We start from the raw sequence: 20,080 nt of genomic DNA, 5'->3' as shown, positions 1-20,080 counted from the left end.
AGTTGGCAATTTGACCTCTGGTTCCTCTGCCTTTTCTAAACCCAGCTTTATAATATAGTTTATTATATTATAATCCAGATATATTGAGTTTATGAAAAAACCCTGAAAGGACGTATATCCGTAACGTCCCATGTATGTGAGTTTGGATTGTAAATGATTTCATTTTGTTCCTCGTACATCTCAGTATTTTCTAAATTTGTTTATAATGAGGCAGCTACCTTTATCACTAGAAATGTATTATTTTCATAATGACCATTTGGGGGGTGCTTACTCTCTGCCTGGTACTGGGCTAAGTTCCTTAACTCTGGAGTCTTTATTAAAATTCTTTGAAACAAGTTTTGTTTGTAATTTGTAACAAAAATAGAAAAAGTCTCAAGATCCCCTAGCTTCATTCCATGGATCTGGAAGGCTCTGGAAGGCCAGCTCCCTCTGACATGCCTTGCTGCCACTCTGGGAACCAGAGTCAGGGGTGGAGACTCTGGCCCAAGTCCCCAAGTCTGCTCAGAAAAGTGCTGAGGCTGGAGTCTTCCCCGCCAGGGCAGAATTCCTGGGGCTTGGCCACAGGGCCAGGGCAAACGGATTCAGGCAGGAATTTTGTCTGTCTCCTTCTTTGTTTTTAAAAGAAATAGCCACTGCCTAAACTAGGCTGAGCCCAGTATTATCTGGCTTTCTTCAAAGGCACACGAAGATGAGCTGCTGCTATTTGGTTCTGTGGGGCTGTCTGGGGAGCAGCAGGGTCTGGGGGAGTCTGTGCTCAGGGGCCCAGACCCGAGTCGGCTGTCAGCAGGACCTATTAGTACACGGGATGAGCTTAACAGATGGAGGTGCATCGGCTCAAGAGCTTCTGCTTACAATTTATCCTTTGGAGCATGGCTGTGTTCTCAACCTGGATTTTTCTAACAGTCAACAAATCAAAAAGTAACCAAAGGTGATAACGGGGACCAAATTCAGGCCCCAATCTTTTCTGCAGGTGCCCTTCCCCTCCCAGTACCAGCCTCTACAGTGGTGCTTGGTCAAATTTTAGCTTTCTAGCTTGTTCTTTGTACTCCACGTCTTATGAACTGCAGAGTTCGCTTGACTGAAGGCCGGAGGACTTGGGTACAGGTCCCGCTCTGCTACATTCTGCCTCCTTGACCTTTAATTAAGTCATTAGCTCTTTCTGATCCTCAGTTTACCCATTCAAAAAATTGGGTCTAAAAATTAGATCATGTGTTGATTTGCTGACAGTTTACAAAAAATACGGGTTGGGGTACACAGCAGTCAGACCCCGTCATAAAGACTGGGTGCGCCTCCTGCCCACTGAAGTCAGTGTCTGTGGGAGCAAGCTCAGTGTTTGGATTTTTGCGATGCCAAAGCACTAGGATGCTTGCATGACTCGACTGTCAGCCTCAGTGAGCAGTACCAGGGTATTTCTGTGGGCAGGAGCAAGGCTGGGGGCTTCCGAAATTACACCACACAGGGTTCCCCTGACCTACATAAAACAAGTCAGCACACACCCTGGGGCCGGCCGATCGGAGCTCCTCAGATCACGTGGCAGAATTAGGCACGGTTTTTGGTTCTTTTCAGGGAGCTGGAGTCTCTGAGAAGGGTGTACATGTCAGTTTCATGAAAATCCGTTCGAAAAGGCCCGATCAGCTTCTCAATCATCCACTTCCCTTTCTCCTCCTCGCCCTCCCAGAGTGCCCCAGGCTGCTTCTGAGATCAGAGAGCATAATTACAAATGAACAGGGACTCTGGGGGCTGGCTTACAGCTTAATTAGCTCCTGTCCCTCCGCACTGTCTCTGCTGCTGGGCCTCACGCTTGGGGCATCCTGACTGATGAAGAATTCAGAGCGGGAGCGTCCTGGCTTGCTCGTTTACCTGCAATGGTTGGTCCCTCCTGACTCTCGCATCCAGGCTTCACTGCAATTAGGCCAGCCGCGGAGCGGGAAAGGCCTCTGTGGGTGCATCCAGAACTGGGGAGGGGTGCTAGTCTGAGCCAGCCCGGAGGCGAGGCGCAGCGTGGAGTGGAATGTGGAGCGCACACCTGTCTGGCCCAGCCCAGGTCAGGAGGCTTCCGGCTGCAGGTGTGTTTCCGGGGGGGTGGGGGGCGTCTGGCAGGGAGGGCAGTGAAGACACCTGGGGTTAAAGGGACTCATATTTAGAAAAAATGTAGAGTAGGGAGGGTAAGGAGGGCCAGAGATGAGTGCCGCCATGGCCCTTGGGCTGCAGAAGTGCTTTTTCAAGAGAAGTCAGGCCACTAGAAAGGGCCCTGGGCCGGGCAACATCAAAGAGAAGTAACTGTACAATCATACCTGGAGATTGTACCTCTCAAAGAAAAATAGAAACCCATAAGTTGACTTCTGGGTCCTCATGACTTAGGTGGCTTAAGGAGTGGGCTGTCACTTGAGTTCCTGGCTCAAGGCAAATTACTCTATTCGACAGGGAGCTCACTCCCCTTGCTCCTGCTAAGGAGAGAACTTGGAGGAAGAATCCAGCTTGAAGGCAGAAAAGAGACGCCGTGAGCAGGACACTGATGCTTGTCCAAGAAGATAATGGGAGAAGAGAAAAGGGATGCCTCCCTGCCTCTTACTCCCTTCTCCCAATGCCCACGGCCCAGCCAGGCGGGTCTGCCAGGGCCCCAGAGGCACGGGGCTTGCTTAGGACCCAGACACAGAACGGTTTAAGCCACATCCCCTCCCTCAAAGAGAGGGAGTGAAAAACAAAACTAAAATCTACTGTCTACAAAACAAAATGCTGCATCTAAAAGTCAACTCCACTCTAATACTTATATGAAAACGTGTTTGAGTATTAGCCAGGGATGTATTTTAATCTGTTTGATATAATAAGAAATGTGTGTGTGTGTGTGTGTGTGTGTGTGCGCGCGCGCGTGCACTCCTGTCTGACTCTTTGCAACCCCACAGAATTTTCCAGGCAAGAATACTGGCGTGGGTTGCCATTATTTCCTACTCCAGGGGATCTTCCCGAGCCAGGGATCAAACCCGTGTCTCTTTCATCTCCTGTATTTTCCTGGAATAGCTTCCCCCTAAGCGAGTTCCCTGGGAGCTCTACAGAGCTCTTAACAAAGGCCTACCCCTCCCCTAAAAGAAAGAAGAGATGGAAAAGCCGTGAACCTGTGTGCGTGCTCAGTCATGTCCGACTCTTTGCAACCCCGTGGACTGCAGCCTGCCAGGCTTCTCTGTCTTTGGGATTCTCCAGGCAAGAATACTGGACTGGCTTGCCATTGGAGCCTATCTCATCACTGAAAGGCTGAGGCCTCCGAGACAACAGCCCCTTGGCCTTGGCGGGTGCCTTGGACCGGAACCTGACCCTCCCCTCGTGGGGGATGAACTTCTTTGTCAAAGGGATCCTCAGGGCTCACACCATGAGGTTTCCATACACCTGCTGGTTCCGAGGAGGCCTGTGTTGCAGACCTGGGGCTTTTTCTTTAGCAAAGATTAAGGGGGAGTGTCAGAGCGAGAGATAACTTTTCATCTATCTCCTCTTATCTCAGCGCCGTCCTTCTCTGCCCTGCCTGTGATCCGGTACTGAGAATGCCCTTTGTGCCCCTTGGGCTCTGAACCGGGCTGCATTTTTGTTATACTGTTAGGGAAAGATTTCTTCTGTGCACAGGGGGAAGCCAGCTTGCCCTATTTATATTTTAAAGAGGCATTGACTGCCTGGGACCCGCATGCCTGGCAGGTGCTATTTTTAAGGTGCTCAGAGGCTGGCAGAGGAGACAATTATAGCGCAGCAAGGAAAGCTGCAGAAGAGGGGTCTGAACAAGGTGCTTCAAGGCCTGGGGACACGGGGGTCATTCTAGCAGAAGGTGGGGGGACCACACAGGGGAGGTGGCTAGGAGCTCAGCCTCTGCCCAGGATGGGGTGTCCTGGGTCCCGGTCTGAGAGAGGATAGGGGTCAGGGGTCAGGGACAGGGATGTGGGGCAGCAGGCTCAGGCTGGAGAGGTGGGTTGAGACCCGAGGGAGAGACCCAACATGCTGCCCCAGACTTTGGGAAGGTCTCACCTAGTCTAAGGGAGCTACAGAAGGAATCTGACAAGGGGATACTGTCTCAGCGTCTGGGCTGTGGGGTACAGGCTAGAAGGGAGAGAGATGGGAGGCCTCTTCCACTGGTTGCCTGGGGGCAGCGTCATCATGGCTCATCAGCCACAACCATAAATGGGTCACCCTGCTGTGTGGACCTTCAAGTGTCCCCCATGGCTCCCTTTGGAGCTTGTCTGCTTATAAGCAAGTGATGTTTCTGTTAAAGCTCCAGCTGGGTTTGGTCCTAGATGCAAAGCCCATTGGAAACCCCCAGGCCTTTCTACTCGAGGTGTGGTCCAGGTCCCAGCCTCATCGACCTCCTCTGGGAGCTTGTGAGAAATACAGCACCTCGGGCCCATACTGGACCCACTGGACCCAGCTTCTCCAGTTCACCAGGGCTCTGCGTCTTTCCGAGGGCTCCCAGACCAAGTGCTCACTGCCTGGGGCTGCGTGACCTCAAGGATGGTCCCTCCACTCCCAGGCTCAGGCCAGGGAGGCTGAGCAGGACCAGGAGCGCCCTCCAGGTGCTAAGCAAGGCTTCAGCCTTGGGTTTTCAGGTTTGCAAGGCTCCAGGCAGGAGGCCAACCAGAAGGGGCTCAGTCAGTCTCAGGCACAGGGCGTCGGGCGGGTGCAGAGTCAAGAAACAAAAACAACCCGGGAATGCAGGTGAGCTCACGCCAACGAGGAGCCGCGGCAAGTCGTGCTGGGGCATGTTTGTGGGTCTCCGTGAGGAGGCAGCCCGTACAGGTGGAGCCGTGCGCCCGGACCTGTCGGCACTTACATTATCCACGATTATCTGGATTTTCTTTCCATTTGGCCCCAGAGAAGGAGCCGCCACACAAAGAGTTTAGCAGAGCGAAGTCAGTGGCCTCGCACTTGGATAGAACAGTATCCACAGATGCAAAGAATAACCAGTTTAACATGTGAGCGTGTGTGTGTGTGTGTGTGTGTGTGTGTGTGTACAGGGGGTGGGGCTGCTGAAATACGACGCATCTTGTCAAAAGGGAACTTGCAGAGTTCTCTGGCTTTCTGCAGGTTTCAGCGTGAGAAAAGTTTTTCATCTCATGTAGGGCCTTGAGCCTTTGAAAATAATAAAAAGGAAAAGTTTTGAATTAAAATTTATGGTTGAGCCTGCCTGTCTGGGAGGAGCTGGCTTACTGGGCAAAGCTGACGCCAGGCAGGCTGCGGGGGCTGGGAGAAATTGGACACCAGCGTCCCTGTGAGTGAGGGGGGACCACTCTCCGGCGGACCTGCGCGGTGGCCCCTCTTGGCTAGCCGCTCCCAGCTCCGGCTGCTTCTGCGGGAGTGTTTCAAAAATGCTGAGGCCTAAGCTGCGCTGCAGGCCGAGCCCATCTGATCCTCTGAAGATGGACACCGTTCTCAAGAATATTTTCAAAGCTCTCCAGGAGATTTTAGTGTGACACCAGGGTTGAGAACCGTCAACGATTCCAGAGCTGGTGGAAAGGGAAAGTGGGGGCTCCTAGTTTCTCTAGGGGGTGGGATGGCTTCAGTAGTACACGCTTCTGTGGGTGCAGGAAGGATGATGCTAGCATCCAGCTGTTTGGGAGTTTTGTCCGCCTAGAGAGGGCCAGAATCAATAAGGAGGGTGAATCTGACCAATCCAGCGGCCAGCTCCACCCCTCCATGTCTCCTGGCTGCCCAAACACTTCCAGTTTCCATGTAGGAAGCCCTTTTCAAAGAACTGGAACATCCATGATTTTATTTTAACCTGTGTACTAGTTTTCTATTGATGATGTAACCACTCAACACAAATGTAGTGAATGTGCCTGAAACAACACAAACCTCTTACCTTACCGCCCTGGAGGTCAGTTGTCCAACACCAGCTGGCGGGGCTAAAACCAAGGGGGTCCCAGGGCTGTGCTCCTTCTACAGGCTTTGCTGGGAATCCATTCTTTCCTTTTTTGAATTCTTGAGGTGCCCACATTTCTTGGCTTGTGGTCCCTTCCTTGAATCTGTCTCATCTCTGTTTGTCTCATGTTTCCTCCTCTGACTATGTTCTCTCTCCCTCATCTAAGAACCCTGTGATTATGTTGGACTCACCAGGAGAATCTTTCCAGCTGAAGATCTGTAACTTAATCTTTGGCCAGGGACTATACAGAAAGCTGAGTGCTGAAGAATTGATGCTTTTGAACTGTGGTGTTGGAGAAGACTCTTGAGAGTCCCTTGGACTGCAAGGAGGTCCAACCAGTCAATCCTGAAGAAAATCAGTCCTGAATGTTCATTGGAAGGACTGATGCTGAAACTCCAATACTTTGGCTACCTGATGAGAAGAACTGACTCACTGGAAAAGACCCTGATGCTGGGAAAGATTGAAGGTGGGAGGAGAAAGGGATGACAGAGAATGAGATAGTTGGATGGCATCACCGATGTGATGGACAGGAGTTTGAGTAAGCTCCAGGAATTGGTAATGGTCAGGGAAGCCTGGAGCGCAACAGTCCATGGGATTGCAAGGAGTCAGACACGACTGAGCAACTGAACTGAACTGAACTGGCTGGAACCTTTATTCCATCTCCCACCACAGTCATCTGAATCTGAAGGGCATTATTACCCCTATAGATGGGAAAACTGACACCCACCCAGGGACAGGCTCCTAGATGGTAAAGGTGAACCTGCATTCCTGTAACCCCCTGCCTCGTCACTACTGCATCTTAGCAGCCTCCTCTTGGGATAGTCACCCATCTTGACCCTCTAGCCATAGGCCTCCCTTTTTCTTTCCATAAAGTCCAAGGTCCCTCCTGTCCTCCTGTGGAGCTGGTTAGTCTCGCATCCTTGTAGCAGCTTCATGGGCACCCTGTAACTGATAGAAAGTGGTGTCACAGGGGAACGCGTTGCTACTACCAGGCCAGCACACATCACGATGGAGCCCAGGAAGTCAGGTTCTCTCTGTGGGTCGGCACACAAGGTTCTGGGTTCTTGGATCCCCTGACTAGGTCTGTAGACACACACACCACATACTTCTCCTCTACGACATTTGTCAGAATTCCATCATGATTTATGTACTTCTATAATTAATTTAGGTCTTTCTCTCTCAACTGTAATCTCCATGAGGACAGAAAACATACTTGTTTTTGCTCCCTAGTACCCGGGCATTTAGGGGATGTTCAGTAGAAACCTGTTAAATGAAGGAATGGTTGCCAGTAGTCCAAGGCTTACAGATTGCAAGTAACTACTTTGCCTTGTGGAAGCTATGGTTGATGATATTAATGTTCCCATCTACTGCCTTCCCTGTAGGAGAACCAAACATTCCCATTCATTGACATGTGACCAACTGCAGGGGATTCTTCCCTGCCCTGCTTCCAGGTTTGGCTGTGTGACTTGCTTTGGCTGATGGAATGTGAATGGGTATGATAGAAGCCACATCTAAGCAGCATTAAGGCTAGTTAAGTGGCTTGACTTGGTCTCTTGTTCTTTTCCCTTTGCCAAAAGAACACAATATCCCAAGTACGGTTGTTCCCTCTCAGGACATGTCCCAGAATGAAAAAGCACATGGAATAGAACCAGATTGGCCGCCTTGCAGTTCCCAGTGTGAGTGAGACTGAAGCTCTTGTTGCCGTAAGCCAATAAGATTTGAGGACCTTTCTTATTGCAGAGTTTAACAAACTCTGACAAATATAGACATCTTTACTGGATGTCTCAGAACACATCCATCTTTCCTTTCTCCCAAATGAAGATCATGGTTCTGCCACCTACAAGCGGTGTGATCTTAATTTTTTACACCAAATTTTTGATGTTTTTTACATCAAAAAACATCAAATTTTTACAGCAACATATAAAGCTTTTTTCCCGACTTTATTATCAGTGATCATGAAGAATGAGCCCATCATTTGAAACTTGACCCCATCCATTATAAATCATCTTTGTACATGGTAGTATGATACCAGAGAGAGATATGGTACTATATCTCTCTTGTTTTCTGCTGGTGCCATATGCTCAAGCAAGGGGAAAATTTTCCTGTTGCTTAGCTCAAAGGGAATGACTGAGATTTTTCAAAGATAACTTTATTAAAAATTTTATAAGAGTAGAGTAGGGAATAAAAATATAAATGCCTAAAATATGAAGGAGTTAAAGATGGAAGAGTGCTGGAGTTGAGATTCCTTGCTGTGTAACAGCCAGGAGTACAAGCCAACTCATGGATCTGGAGTCCTTCCCACCCACTTGGCTCCATCTGAGAAAACCAACCCTGAAGCTCCCTTTGGAAGCTCTGGACAGTCTCCTCCATCCCTCCTTCCCTTTCACGTTAGGACTGAGCACCAGCTGGTCACAGTGTGATGGGAATGGTGGCAATGAACTTGTTAGTCCTTTCATTATAGATTGCCACCTTCTTCCCCTCTGAACCCAGAGACCATTGGAGGGTGGGTGGGAGACAGCATGTATAGAGATCCCCAGTTCTTCTTCCAACCTCACCCCATAGAAGGAGAGCAGAGGGCTGTTTCCTCACCCTGCTGGACCTATCACCCAGAGCCCAGAAATTTATAATTTTGCTGCCCAGTAGAGTGTAGGTCCCTTGCCCCATCTTCAATCCATAGGTTCAAAGATGACCAAGTCGATTGTTAGAATGCCCTTGAAAATGAAGACAAATAAAATAATTACTCTCCCCTGCTTTTGCTTGTGTATTTTCAGACTGAATCATAGTGTACCCAGCCTAATCACTGGGTGTGTTTTGGATTGGTCTGGGCTCTGTTGACTTCTACAGGTCAACTTGCACCAACTGGGAGGAAGCAGCCCACACGGAGAAGAGACTGGACTCTCTAGCAGCAATCATCCCATCACTGGTGTCTGGGGAGGTTCCTTTTCCTTGCCAGGCTCCCTTACCTCTGAAGGGGTGCAAGCGTTAGCTAGAGAGAGTTTGGAATATGGGAACATGACTTGTCTCTTTCCTCAGAACTTTAGAAGCTTATTTACAAAGCCCTCCAGTTCCTGGGTCAAAAGGGCTCACCACAAGACCTAAGATATTCCCCCAAACGAGTCAATATTTATCATCTGGGGCCTCAACTCAGGTGGCTTTCTGAGACTATTTGAGTTCCACTTAACTACTGTACATTGATCATTTGCAGGAGACCTTTCGCCCGCTGGCCCCTCGCTCTTTATTCTACTGAGCAATTGGGAATACACTTGACTTTCAAAGGCTCAACTTGCGCCATTCAAAGGAAAAATGTCCACCTCATTTTTAAGGCCTATCTTGCTCCCCTGCAGTCTGAGTAAACATTACTCACTAGTTGAAGTTACTTAGGCATCAATCATTTCCACTTCAAGGCAGAGGTAAAGAGAACAGAGACGTAAGAGCACAAAAAGATTGAAATTTAACCTCCACCGCTGGGTGCTTTCCAAACTTGTTCAGATTAGTTCTTCAAAAAGAAGCCCCAGAGAACTGACGTTCCCTCAGGTTCACTGAAATTCTCTTTCTCTCAAGGATTATACTTGAATTTGAAGCCAGTCTCCTGAAAGCCTCAGGTAGGTGGTCAACTCGGCTAGTGTGTGAGTATTTGCTTTCTCTCTCCTCTTTGGAGTAATTTCCACATGCTGTTGACATTCCTTTCTTCTCTGGTATGCCTTCCCTCAGATGGGTTTCTGACTAAGTGCATGTGTGTGTGCTAAACCATTTCAGTTGTGTCTGACTCCTTGCGACCCCATGGACTGTAGCCCACCAGGCCCCTCCGTCCATGGGATTCTCCAGGCAAGAATACTGGAGTGGGTTGCCATGCCCTCCTCCAGGGGATCTTCCCAACCCAGGAATCGAACCTGCATCTCTTACGTCTCCTGCATTAGCAGGTGGGTTCTTTACCACCAGCGCCACCTGGGAAGCCCTCTGACTCAGTATCTCCTTCCCATACAATCTCCTGGTCTATGAGCATTTATGTACCTCTCTTTTTCCTTTCCTCCTTTATGTCTACCCAGCCTCTGGAAAACAAAACAAACAAACTAAAAAACTTGACCTCTGTAAGTTCCACTTTCTCTAATCTTATTGACTATTGGGAGCCATGTTTGGCCCTGAGATGCTGACGCCCTCATTATATCAAGCAGGGGATATCGGTTTCTCAGACCACCTGCACTCAACTCATGTGGATCTTGTGGAACACAAAGATTCCCTGAACCTCACTGCCTTTACTGAACTGGACTCTAGCAAGGGGACCAGGGAATCTGTATGTTTCACAAACTCATCATGTGATTCTTCTACCTTGTGAGTTTGGGGATCTGCTAATACTAAGGAGGGAGATGCTTTGGAGTAAAAGAAAAAGCTTAGCGGGACCATGTGCTTTACTCCTTACCAGTGGCATGATTTTTTACCAGCTCTATTGAAATGTAATACACATATCATGCAATGTGATCATATACTTTGTACCTACAGCTCAGTGGTTTCTGGTACATTCACAGAGTTGTGCAATCATTACTACAGTCCCTTTCAGAACATTGCTATTACACCAAAAGAGAAACTCTAGGTCCATTAGCAGTCACTCCATTTATTCTTAACCCTTCAGCCCTAAGAAGGGTTACCCCAGAGACTCAATGGTAAAGAATCCTGCTGCAATGCAGGAGACGCAGACCTGGGTTCGATCCCTGGGTTGGCAAGATCCCCTGGAGGAGGGCATGGCAACCCACTCCAGTATTCTTGCCTGGGAAATCCCATGGACAGAGGAGCCTGGCGGGTCACTGTTCATGGGTTCGCAAGAGTTGGACACGACTGAAGTGTCTGAGCAGCAGCAGCAGCTCTAAGACATCTCTAATCTGCCTTTTGTCTCCATGCATTTGCCTGTTTTAAATTTTATTGTCAATGGAATCATAGAATAGGAGGCTGGTTCTTTCATTTACAATGTTTTCAAGGTTCATCCGTGTTGTAGTATGTCAGCACTTTATTCTTTTTTACACCCGAGTAGTATTCCATTGTATGGCTATGCCAGTGTATGGATGAGCTGCCACCGTCTCCTAGACTGACCTTCAGAGCGTGAAGCAGCCACTGCGAAGCATAGGTGGTGCAGTAGCCATTTCAGGCTTCGAAGGTCAGTCTAGGGAACGGTGGCAGCCCGTGTCTGGGGCGCTGCTTCGCTGACTCACTTTGTTGACACTCAGTAGCACGTGTACCAGTAGCTTCAGCAGTTCTGCTGGGTCTCCTGCTTCAATTTCTCCAAGTCCTGGGCCAGGTGCCTCTGACTTCGCTGGCACAGGACATGCTTTCCCCAGGAGGTCACATGACCAAGGTTGTACAGGAGATAGGCTTGGGTTCCAGTTTCCAGGCAGATCCCAGCTGACTCCTGCTCTCCTCTGCTTCATAACAGCCTTCTTTTCCTCACTGCTGCTCTGCAAACCTAATCAACTTCAGACTCAGTGCCAGAGGTAACAGCCTTTGATAGAATGTCCCACCAGCTTCCAGTATTGGGTAACACTCAGTTCTTACAATACATCCCTGATTCTACCTCTCTGAGTGAATCCTGGACAGTAAATCACAAGGCAATTATGATACCTCCCCATCTAGAGAAACCTGGGATTTCTGAAAGGTGGTCTTCCTAGAGAGAGCAAATGTGGTCACACAAAGTTCTTCTCAGACCTGTAACCCCAGGTTACCCCACGCAGAGGGAGGAAGTGGGATCTTCCACCTACTCCTACTGTGTTAGGTTCCTGTTAGGACTGTAATTGGGCTTCCCCGGGTGGCACTAGTGGTAAAGAACCCACCTCCAGATGCAGGAGGCATAAGAGCCGCGGGTTCGATCCCTGGGTCAGGAAGGTCCCCTGGAGAAGGAAATGGCAACCCCTTCCAGTATTCTTGCCTGGGAAATCCCATGGACAGAGGAACCTGGTGGGCTACAGTCCATGGGGTCAAAAAGAGTTGGACAGGACTGAAGCAGCTTAGCACACACACAATGCTGTAATAAATTATCACAAATTCCATGGCTTAAATCCTAACACAGATTTATTATCTTACAATTCTAGAGGTCATAAGTCCAAAACAGGTCTCATTAGGTTAAAATAACGAAGTCCTCTGGGCTGTGTTCCTTCCATAGGCGCTAGGGGAGAATCTGTTTCATTGCCTCTTCCAGTTTCTAGAAGCTGCCTGCATTGTTTGGCTCATGGTCTCTTCCTCCATTTTCAAGGCAATAGCACCTTCAAGTCTTTCTCTGTCTCTCTCTCTCTCTCTCTCTCTCACACACACACACACTATATAGTATATATAAAGAATGTATGTGATATATGCATACAACTCAATAATAAAGGCAAACAACCCAATTAATAAATAATTTATAAACGGGCAAAGGGCTCGAATAAGCATTTCTTCAAAGAAGCTATACAAATAACCAACAAGCACATGAAAAGATACTTAACCTTCTTAGTCAATAGGGAGATGGAAATGAAAACATGAGATCCCCCTCACACACACTAGGATGGCAATAAACAAAACAAAAGGAAAATAGCAAGTATTGGTGAAGATTCAGAGAAAGTGGTACCCTCGTACACTACCGGTGGAAATGTAAAACTGTGTAGCCATTGCATAAAACATTTTGGTGGTTCCTTAGTAAGTTAAACATAGAATTGCTATACAACCTAGAAATTCTATTCTTAGGTATAGACCAAAAAGAAAACAGGTGCTCAAATAAAAACTTGCACGTGAATGTTCATAAGCAGCATCATTCACAATAACCAAAAAGTGGAAAGAATTCAAATATACATTAATGGATAAGTGGATAAACAAAATAAGATATATGCATACAGTGGATATTATTTGGCAATAAAAAGGAATGAAGTCCTGCTACAAGCTACAAGATGGATGAACCTTGAAAAATTATACTAAGTGAAAGAAGTCCAATGAGATGGCCACATACTGTAAGATTTCATTTATATAAAATATCCAGAATAGACAAATCCACAGAGACAGAAAACAGATCAGTGGTTGCGAGGGGTCAGGGGAGGTGAGATTGGGGAGAACTGATTAATGGACACGTGGTTTCTTTTTGGGTGATAAAAATATTCTAGAATTTGATAGTGATGATGGCTGTACAGAACTGTGGATGTACTGAATGCCACCGAGTCATACACATCAAAATGGCTTAAATGTTGTTTCACACCATATGTACAAGAGTTTCTTTTAAAATTACCTTAAATGTGCCGTAAGACTCCCGCCAGGACTCAGCCCTCAGACTCTGACAATTCCACCAAGGTGTCACCGTTTCTACAACTGGACCCTAAATCTCAGCTGATCCTACACATTAGGAGAGCAACTGCTGTTTACCTGTGGGAGAATCCTTCCTGTAAAAGCATTCCTACTTCTAGAAATGCATCTAAATTCCCTGCAAACGAGGGTCCGTTCATCTCAGCAGCCTCTGCTGCCCAGAGCATGGCATGGAGACCACAGCAGGGAGCGTGAGGCACAGATTCCAGGAGCTTTTTGAGCAGTGCTGGGGCCTACCTGGGGTCACCATAGGCACTTCCGACAGCTCCATGGGGAGCTGAGGACCTTCTGTTCTCTGTTGGCCTCCAGGGGTGGCAGGAGGTGGGGGGCGAGTGTTCCAGTGTTCCCAAACTACCCCGGACACTCTGCCCAGAGAAATGACTGTATTGCTGGAGATGTGGCGTGGCAGAGGTTAGGAAGCCGCCACTGGCCCAGAGTCCAGCTCTGTACTGTCTTCTAGTCACGTGGGACCCCTGAACTCCCCTCATTCTCTCCCTGCCCCACCAAAGGCCCTTCCTGGCTGGTTGTCCAGGTGGAGGCCCTGGCTGCAGGCTGACGTGGGTCCCCAGGCACTGCCCTGTCGGTCACCCCTCCTTCCTTATCCTCACATTCGTGATCTCCACAAATACTCTCCTTTCATGAACGCTCAAATTCAGGCCAATCTCTCCTGGTTTAAAATATTCACTTTCTGCCGATCACTCCATCCCAGCCATCATTCTCCTCCCTCACTGTCATCTCTGACCTTGGTCAGCTACATTTCTGTTTCCTTGCTTCCAGGCTATGAGGCCAATGCCTTGTTTCATGACACAAGGATCCTCCCAGGCAGCTCCAATGTGTGAGCTGAAAACACCTGCTTTTATACGCTCTCTCAGCAGATAATTTGTGTCCAGGGATGGCAGAAGAGCCAAGGTGAGGGAAGGGAAGGGCGGTTCATTGTCCAGGACCGTTCATCACAATGCGATACAAAGTTCAAGGTTGCTGCCAGCCAGGCTGTTTCCCAAGTAGCTGGGGCGGGGGGCGGTGCATGTCTAGAGAGGCCTCCGATTTATGGGGCTTTAAGATCAAAACAAGGTCAGGGGAAAAATTGACAGACTACTGTGAGTCCAAAGTGATTTCAACTAAAATAGGTAGAGAAGATAGAGATCGTAGAAAAGGGAATTTCAGATTTAGTGTCTGATGTTCCAGGTCCTAAAAATAGGCAACCTCCCAGGCTGCAATTTTGGCTTTCTCTCTGTGTTGTCTCTTTTGGAACTCGTTGCGCAGATGTTTCTGTGCTATAATTCTACCTGATGGCGGCAAAACCTCTATTTGGAGTCAACAGCTCACTTCAAATGCAGTATATCTCTGATTGAACTCATTCATTTGATTCATTCCTTTGCCATGCTTCCCTTATCATTTCTAAACTTCTCAGCATCCTGGCTTCCCCATCCGTTCCATTTCCCACCCCAGCAGACCGTACCCCCAGCTGCCTGCCAATTCTCAGGATCTCTGCCTACTGGTTCTCTGGATTCCAATCTGCCCTAAACCCCCAATCCAAATTCTCTGAAGCCTGCCTCCAAGCTGTCTGTCCTTGCTACAAGGCTTTATTTTTGTGAAAACTGTATCTCATTTATTTTGCATCCAGTGTTTCTTACTATCTGTTATGTGTTGGGCATTGTGTTAGGGGCTGGGATTGCAACAGTGAACAAGACTCTTGGGGCTCACAACCCAAAGAGATATGGAGGAGATAATCAAGAAGCTAAATTGCAAGGGTGAAAAGTGCTGTAATAGGAAGGGAGGCTGTGTGTGCCTTGGGCCACAAAAGGACCATAGACCTCAGACTTGGTGGGTCAGGGAAGGCCTCCAGTACTTGAAGGATCAATCTAGATTCCTTAGTAAGGGTTCAAGATTGCCCATACAGGGCCTATACCCTCTCCTCACATGTGCCAGGAAGCAGTCACAAAAGGCTCCTGCCTCTTTCCACACAGACCAACACTCTCCTAAACTTTTTTTTTTCATTTTTCTTTCTCCCTGTTCCTTATCTCTATATGTCAAATGACTACTGAGCTTTCAAGAGCCACAGAAACACCACCTGCTCCCTGAAGCCTTCCTTGATTTCTTTACTGCCCTAGTCTCTATCTGTGGCACATTGGAGCCGTCTGTATAGTTCTTCTCTGTGCCATTGAACTCTGGGGGCAGAGACCACATTCTGTTCATTTTTGAAAGCCCCAAAAGACCTTCTTATCATCGTACCCTGCACTGAGGTGAAGGTGATGATGAGTTAAGGAAGATGCCCATGTACTAGTCTGGGGAAAGGTCAAGAGCTAATCACATATATCTGTCTGTCCCGGGGAGCCTCAGCTTGCACCTTGTAGGTCCACAGCAAACCTCTCCTGACTGACTCTTTCCCCCGTGCACAATCTTAGACTGTGTTGAGACAGAATTAAAGCTCTTGCAAACATAACCAAGTCTTTCTCATATTTGATGAAGAAGAACTCACTTTCATTCTGGGTTCATTGCTCTCTGCTATCCTTTTCAATTCATCCTTCTCTACTTCTTACCTGGCTGGCAAACCTTCCCCTGCTAATCCAGTTCTATTTGAATTGACCGCCAGCCCAGCCCATTGGACCTTCTCCCATCACCCTCCTTGCACTTCGGCCCCTCACCTTGACTTTGTCTTGGAGAAAGTTTAAAACTGTGGTTTTCTCCGACCCCTTTAATCACACTCGATTATCTTGATCAGCATTTTTACTTTGCATTGTTAAGACATTCTGCCTTGAATTCTGACTTCATCGGGGGAGGGGGGAGAGTTGAAAGGAGGACTGTTAATGATGGCTATATTTTATCACGTGTGATGGTCATGGGTTAGACATGCAGCTTGTTGGGGGCCGGGTGTTGGGAGGGGGAGAAGGACACTAAATACCATAAGTCACAGTGCAAAATATTTTTCAAGGAAACATCAAAGTCTTTTTCCATGGTGTCTTGCCTTGACCCCATTTCACACTGGCAGAACACAAACGCAAATTAAAATAAAAATACCAGGCTGGCTCCATGTAGCCAGTTGGGCTGTTGGACTAAGTGACCAATTTTATTGAAGTCACCAAATGCAAACATTCCAAGATTAATTTTCGTTGCTTATAATTTTTTTTCTGCCTTCCCACTGGTGGGCTGTTTATTTCTAATACTTTGGTAGGAAAAAACATTCGCTCATACCAGTGGAGGTCTTATATGCCAAGCTGCAAACCAGAGTGCCTTTTATTGAGGAATAAAAACCCTGGAAAACAGGCTCTAGGGGGACCCAAGGACGGCAAATTTACAAGCATAGTACAATTGACGCCATTATAATTAGTTCCCCCCAAAAGTCTTATTTTAAGGGCAGAGATCTGAATCTTTCTCTTTGCACACGGATATCTCCGGACTAGAGCAAAAACATTACGAAGGGTGAGTCATAGACCAGCTTTGGGCTTTAAAGACTAACGCAGATCCTATAAATCTAACCCACATTCTTTTACTGGGAATGACTGACTTTTATGAAAACCAAGGATTGTAAATCAGAAACCTAAATAGCTTACTTTGCAGCAGATAAACACAGATTTATGTAGTGGTGGAGCCCTAACTTAACCCTTTCATGGTGCCACAGAGGACCTGGGGCTATGTGTTCAGTGGCAGTTGCTTATATCCAGCTCCAGTATTTCTTCCTAAAAGCTGGAGAGCTAGACAGGTCAGGTTATCTCCAGCAGATGGAGGTGGGCGACAGGAGAAGCCCATCAAGCGTGCTTGCTACTAGCCCATCTCAGCTGGGTGCACATCAAGTCATCAGGAGGAGTTGGCCCCTGGTTATTCCAAAGGATAGTCCCCAGCCTATTGCGTGCATACACGCCAAAGCTAACCTAGAAGGTGCTTATATGGGAAGCTGATCCAGCCTGGGCTTCTAATCCCTACACGTGTGACCTCTGGCAAGGCGCCAGTTTCTCCCTGGACCTCAACCTTTTCATCTGCAAAATGGTACACCTGGCATGTTGTAAGAGTTAAACAGGACAACCATATCAGGTGCTTGCATACTCTGACCCAGTGCGCCTGGGATTCCACATTTCTAACAAGTTCCCAGATGAGGCTGATGCTTCTGGTCCAGGCACCCGGCTCTGGGTAGTGGAGGCGACAGAATTTGGAATTTACAAACCATGCCCACATCTTTTCTCATTCAAGTCTCATTTGCAAGCTTTGACCTGTGCACAGGTCGAAGCATCCTTCTTGCGGCAGATGCTGTTAACTCCATCCACATGATCCTCACCAAAGTCCTTCCAAATCCTCCCCTGCTCTCAGTGCATTGGGCCGGCCAGCGGGGGGCGCTGGCCCCCCTGCGCCCCTCGCCCCATCCCCCCAGAGCCTCGTGCTTATTATCTCTTCCGACGGCAGCCCGCAGCCCAGGCCAGCCGCTCGCTCACGAGTTTAAGCGGGGCACGCCCTGTACGGCCCACGCAGACTTTAAAGGGAAACAGGACCAGTCAATCCGATCGAGGGAGGAAAGGGCATCTATCATTTTTATGTGGCATTTCAAAGGAGGAGGCTCCGAGGCGGCTGGAGACAAAGGCCGGCGGCGAGGTTAATGGAGAACCCGGATTTAATCATTAACGCTTAATACTAAAGCAGCCCGGGGAGGCCCGCCTAGATGCCTGTGGAGGCGCCGGGGAAGCTCTGGCTCAGCCATTGGGGGTTGGGAGGGGGATTGGGGGGTCTTCCTGGGCTTGACTGTGTGGATCAGCTTCCGTGGGTGAGTTTGAGGTCCTGGGCTCACCCTTGAAGACCAAGCTTTGGGTGGAAGAGCGGGCAGATGCATCCTGTTGGTTCCCAGGGGCCCCTGAAAATCTAGGGAGAATGGGGGACGCCTAGGTGGTCCCAAATTAAGGACCTGGATCTTTTCCCCAGGATCACCTTGAGCCGGGAAGGTACAGGCATTGGCTTCCATTCTAGACTAGACCTGAGATCTGGATGGGTACACAGCCCAGAGCCGAACACCTGCGGTGAGGGCCCTGCCAGTCCAGTGCCCTCCGTGTGTCTCTTCCTTCCCCCACTTGGGCACCTCCAGACTCCTCCCAGCACCCACCTGGCTCATCCTCAGCACCGAGGCCTTGGACTGCGACATCTACTGGTCCCCCATTGCCCATCCTCTTGCCCACCCACATGTTCCAACCCTGCAACTGACTCTGCCCCACCCCCACCCCCCCCAACCTCCAACTCTCTACACTTAGCTCATTTTAATCATTTACCTGGGGCTGGGAATAAGTCACTTCCTTAAAGTTTTCCCAAGTGATTGGACAACCTTGAAATCCCACAGTGAGAAAGTCATTCTCCCCCAAACTTTCTGATGAGGAGGAACAGGACTTTGACCCCTCTTGGGCACTTGTGACTCCCTCTTGACTATCCCAGCAGAAGCTGTAGCAGACCTTGGCTTCTCCCCAGGATTTAATAAATGGCATCTTATGGTTTTTCCAGTAGTCATGTATGGATGTGAGAGTTGGACCATAAAGAAAGCTGAGCATTGAAGAACTGATGCTTTTGAACTGTGGTGTTGGAGAAGACTCTTGAGAGTCCCTTGGACTGCAAGGAGATCCAACCAGTCAATCCTAAAGGCAATCAGTCCTGATTATTCATTGGAAGGACTGATGCTGAAGCTGAAGCTCCAGTGCTTTGGTCACCTGATGCAAAGAACTGACTCATTGGAAAAGACCCTGATGCTGGGAGGGATTGGGGGCAGGAGGAGAAGGGACGACAGAGGATGAGATGGTTGGATGGCATCACTGACTCGATGGACATGAGTTTGAGTAAGCTCCGGGAGCTGGTAATGGACAGGGAGGCCTGGTATGCTGCAGTCCATGGGGTCACAAAGAGTTGGACAGGACTGAGTGACTGAACTGAACTGATCTTATCTTCACTGTGTTTCTAGTTATTTTTAACATTTTAAAAAATATTGACATTTAGTACTACAACAGATTTTATGTTGGATGTTAAACTGGGTGAATTAGATCAAACTGAAAAGTCTGTAAGGCCAACAGTCAGGTCAAAAAACAGAATCTGGCAATTCTGAATTGAAAAACAGAATTTCCTGTGCTCCCAGACCCTGATACTGGCAACGACTGAGGGCAGGAGGAGAAGGGGACAACAGAGGATGAGATGGTTGGATGTCATCACCGACTCCATGGACATGAGTTTGAGCAAGCTCTGTGGAAGACAGGGACACCTGGAGTGCTGAAGTCCACTGGGTCACTAAGAGTTGGGAACGACTTAGTGACTGAACAACAGAAGCCTCCTCTGCCCATTCCTTTCTAATCACTACCCACCCCTTCCCAAAGTGTGGCCACTCTCCTGACTTCTGATCACACATGTTAGATTTGCCTGATTTTTTCCATCTGTCAATAAATGTAGTTTCCTGGGCCCGCCTTCTTTCACTCAGCGTTCTGTTTGTGAGATTCATTCATGGAGTTTCTGACCCTGTTCCCCATGTCCAGATTGGGTCAGTTTTAAACCCTGTCATATAGGAGCTTATTATAACCTGCCAATGCATTTGGCTTTCAGCTGTCTTGAAGGCCAGGCACTATGGTCCCCACTCAGAGCTTCCTACTGTGTCTAGAAGGACACTGGGGCCTGTGGAGCACCTGTGTGTGTGGGTTCTGCCATGGCCCCTCTACAGCAGAAGGGACTGAGCCTGCTCCAGGGCTCCCGGGACACACTGCTGACCTTTCCCACCTCCCTGTGGGAAAATTCCGAAGGAAGAGATAAGATCAGTGTAGTTAGGGCCTTGCAGGGGGCCCACATTCCTGGGGAGCAGGATAGAGGGAAATAGTTCAGACCTGGCTTAAGCTGAGTGCCCCCCCCCGCCAAGGCTCTCTATCTGGAGTTTCT

General features: G+C 48.5%; 1 long non-coding RNA gene across 1 annotated transcript; it reads left to right on the top strand.

Moving 5' to 3' along the window:
* Positions 1-1,801: 1,801 nt before the first annotated feature.
* LOC122446191 lies at positions 1,802-19,603 on the top strand. Its single transcript, XR_006270808.1, has 3 exons — positions 1,802-2,066; positions 9,455-9,519; positions 19,296-19,603. It is a non-coding gene; the product is annotated as an uncharacterized LOC122446191 (long non-coding RNA).
* The last annotated feature ends 477 nt before the right edge of the window (positions 19,604-20,080 follow it).

Source organism: Cervus canadensis, chromosome 8, assembly GCF_019320065.1.
Source record: "Cervus canadensis isolate Bull #8, Minnesota chromosome 8, ASM1932006v1, whole genome shotgun sequence".
Taxonomy (NCBI): Eukaryota; Metazoa; Chordata; class Mammalia; order Artiodactyla; family Cervidae; genus Cervus; species Cervus canadensis.
This window is presented reverse-complemented; position numbering and strand designations above follow the sequence as displayed.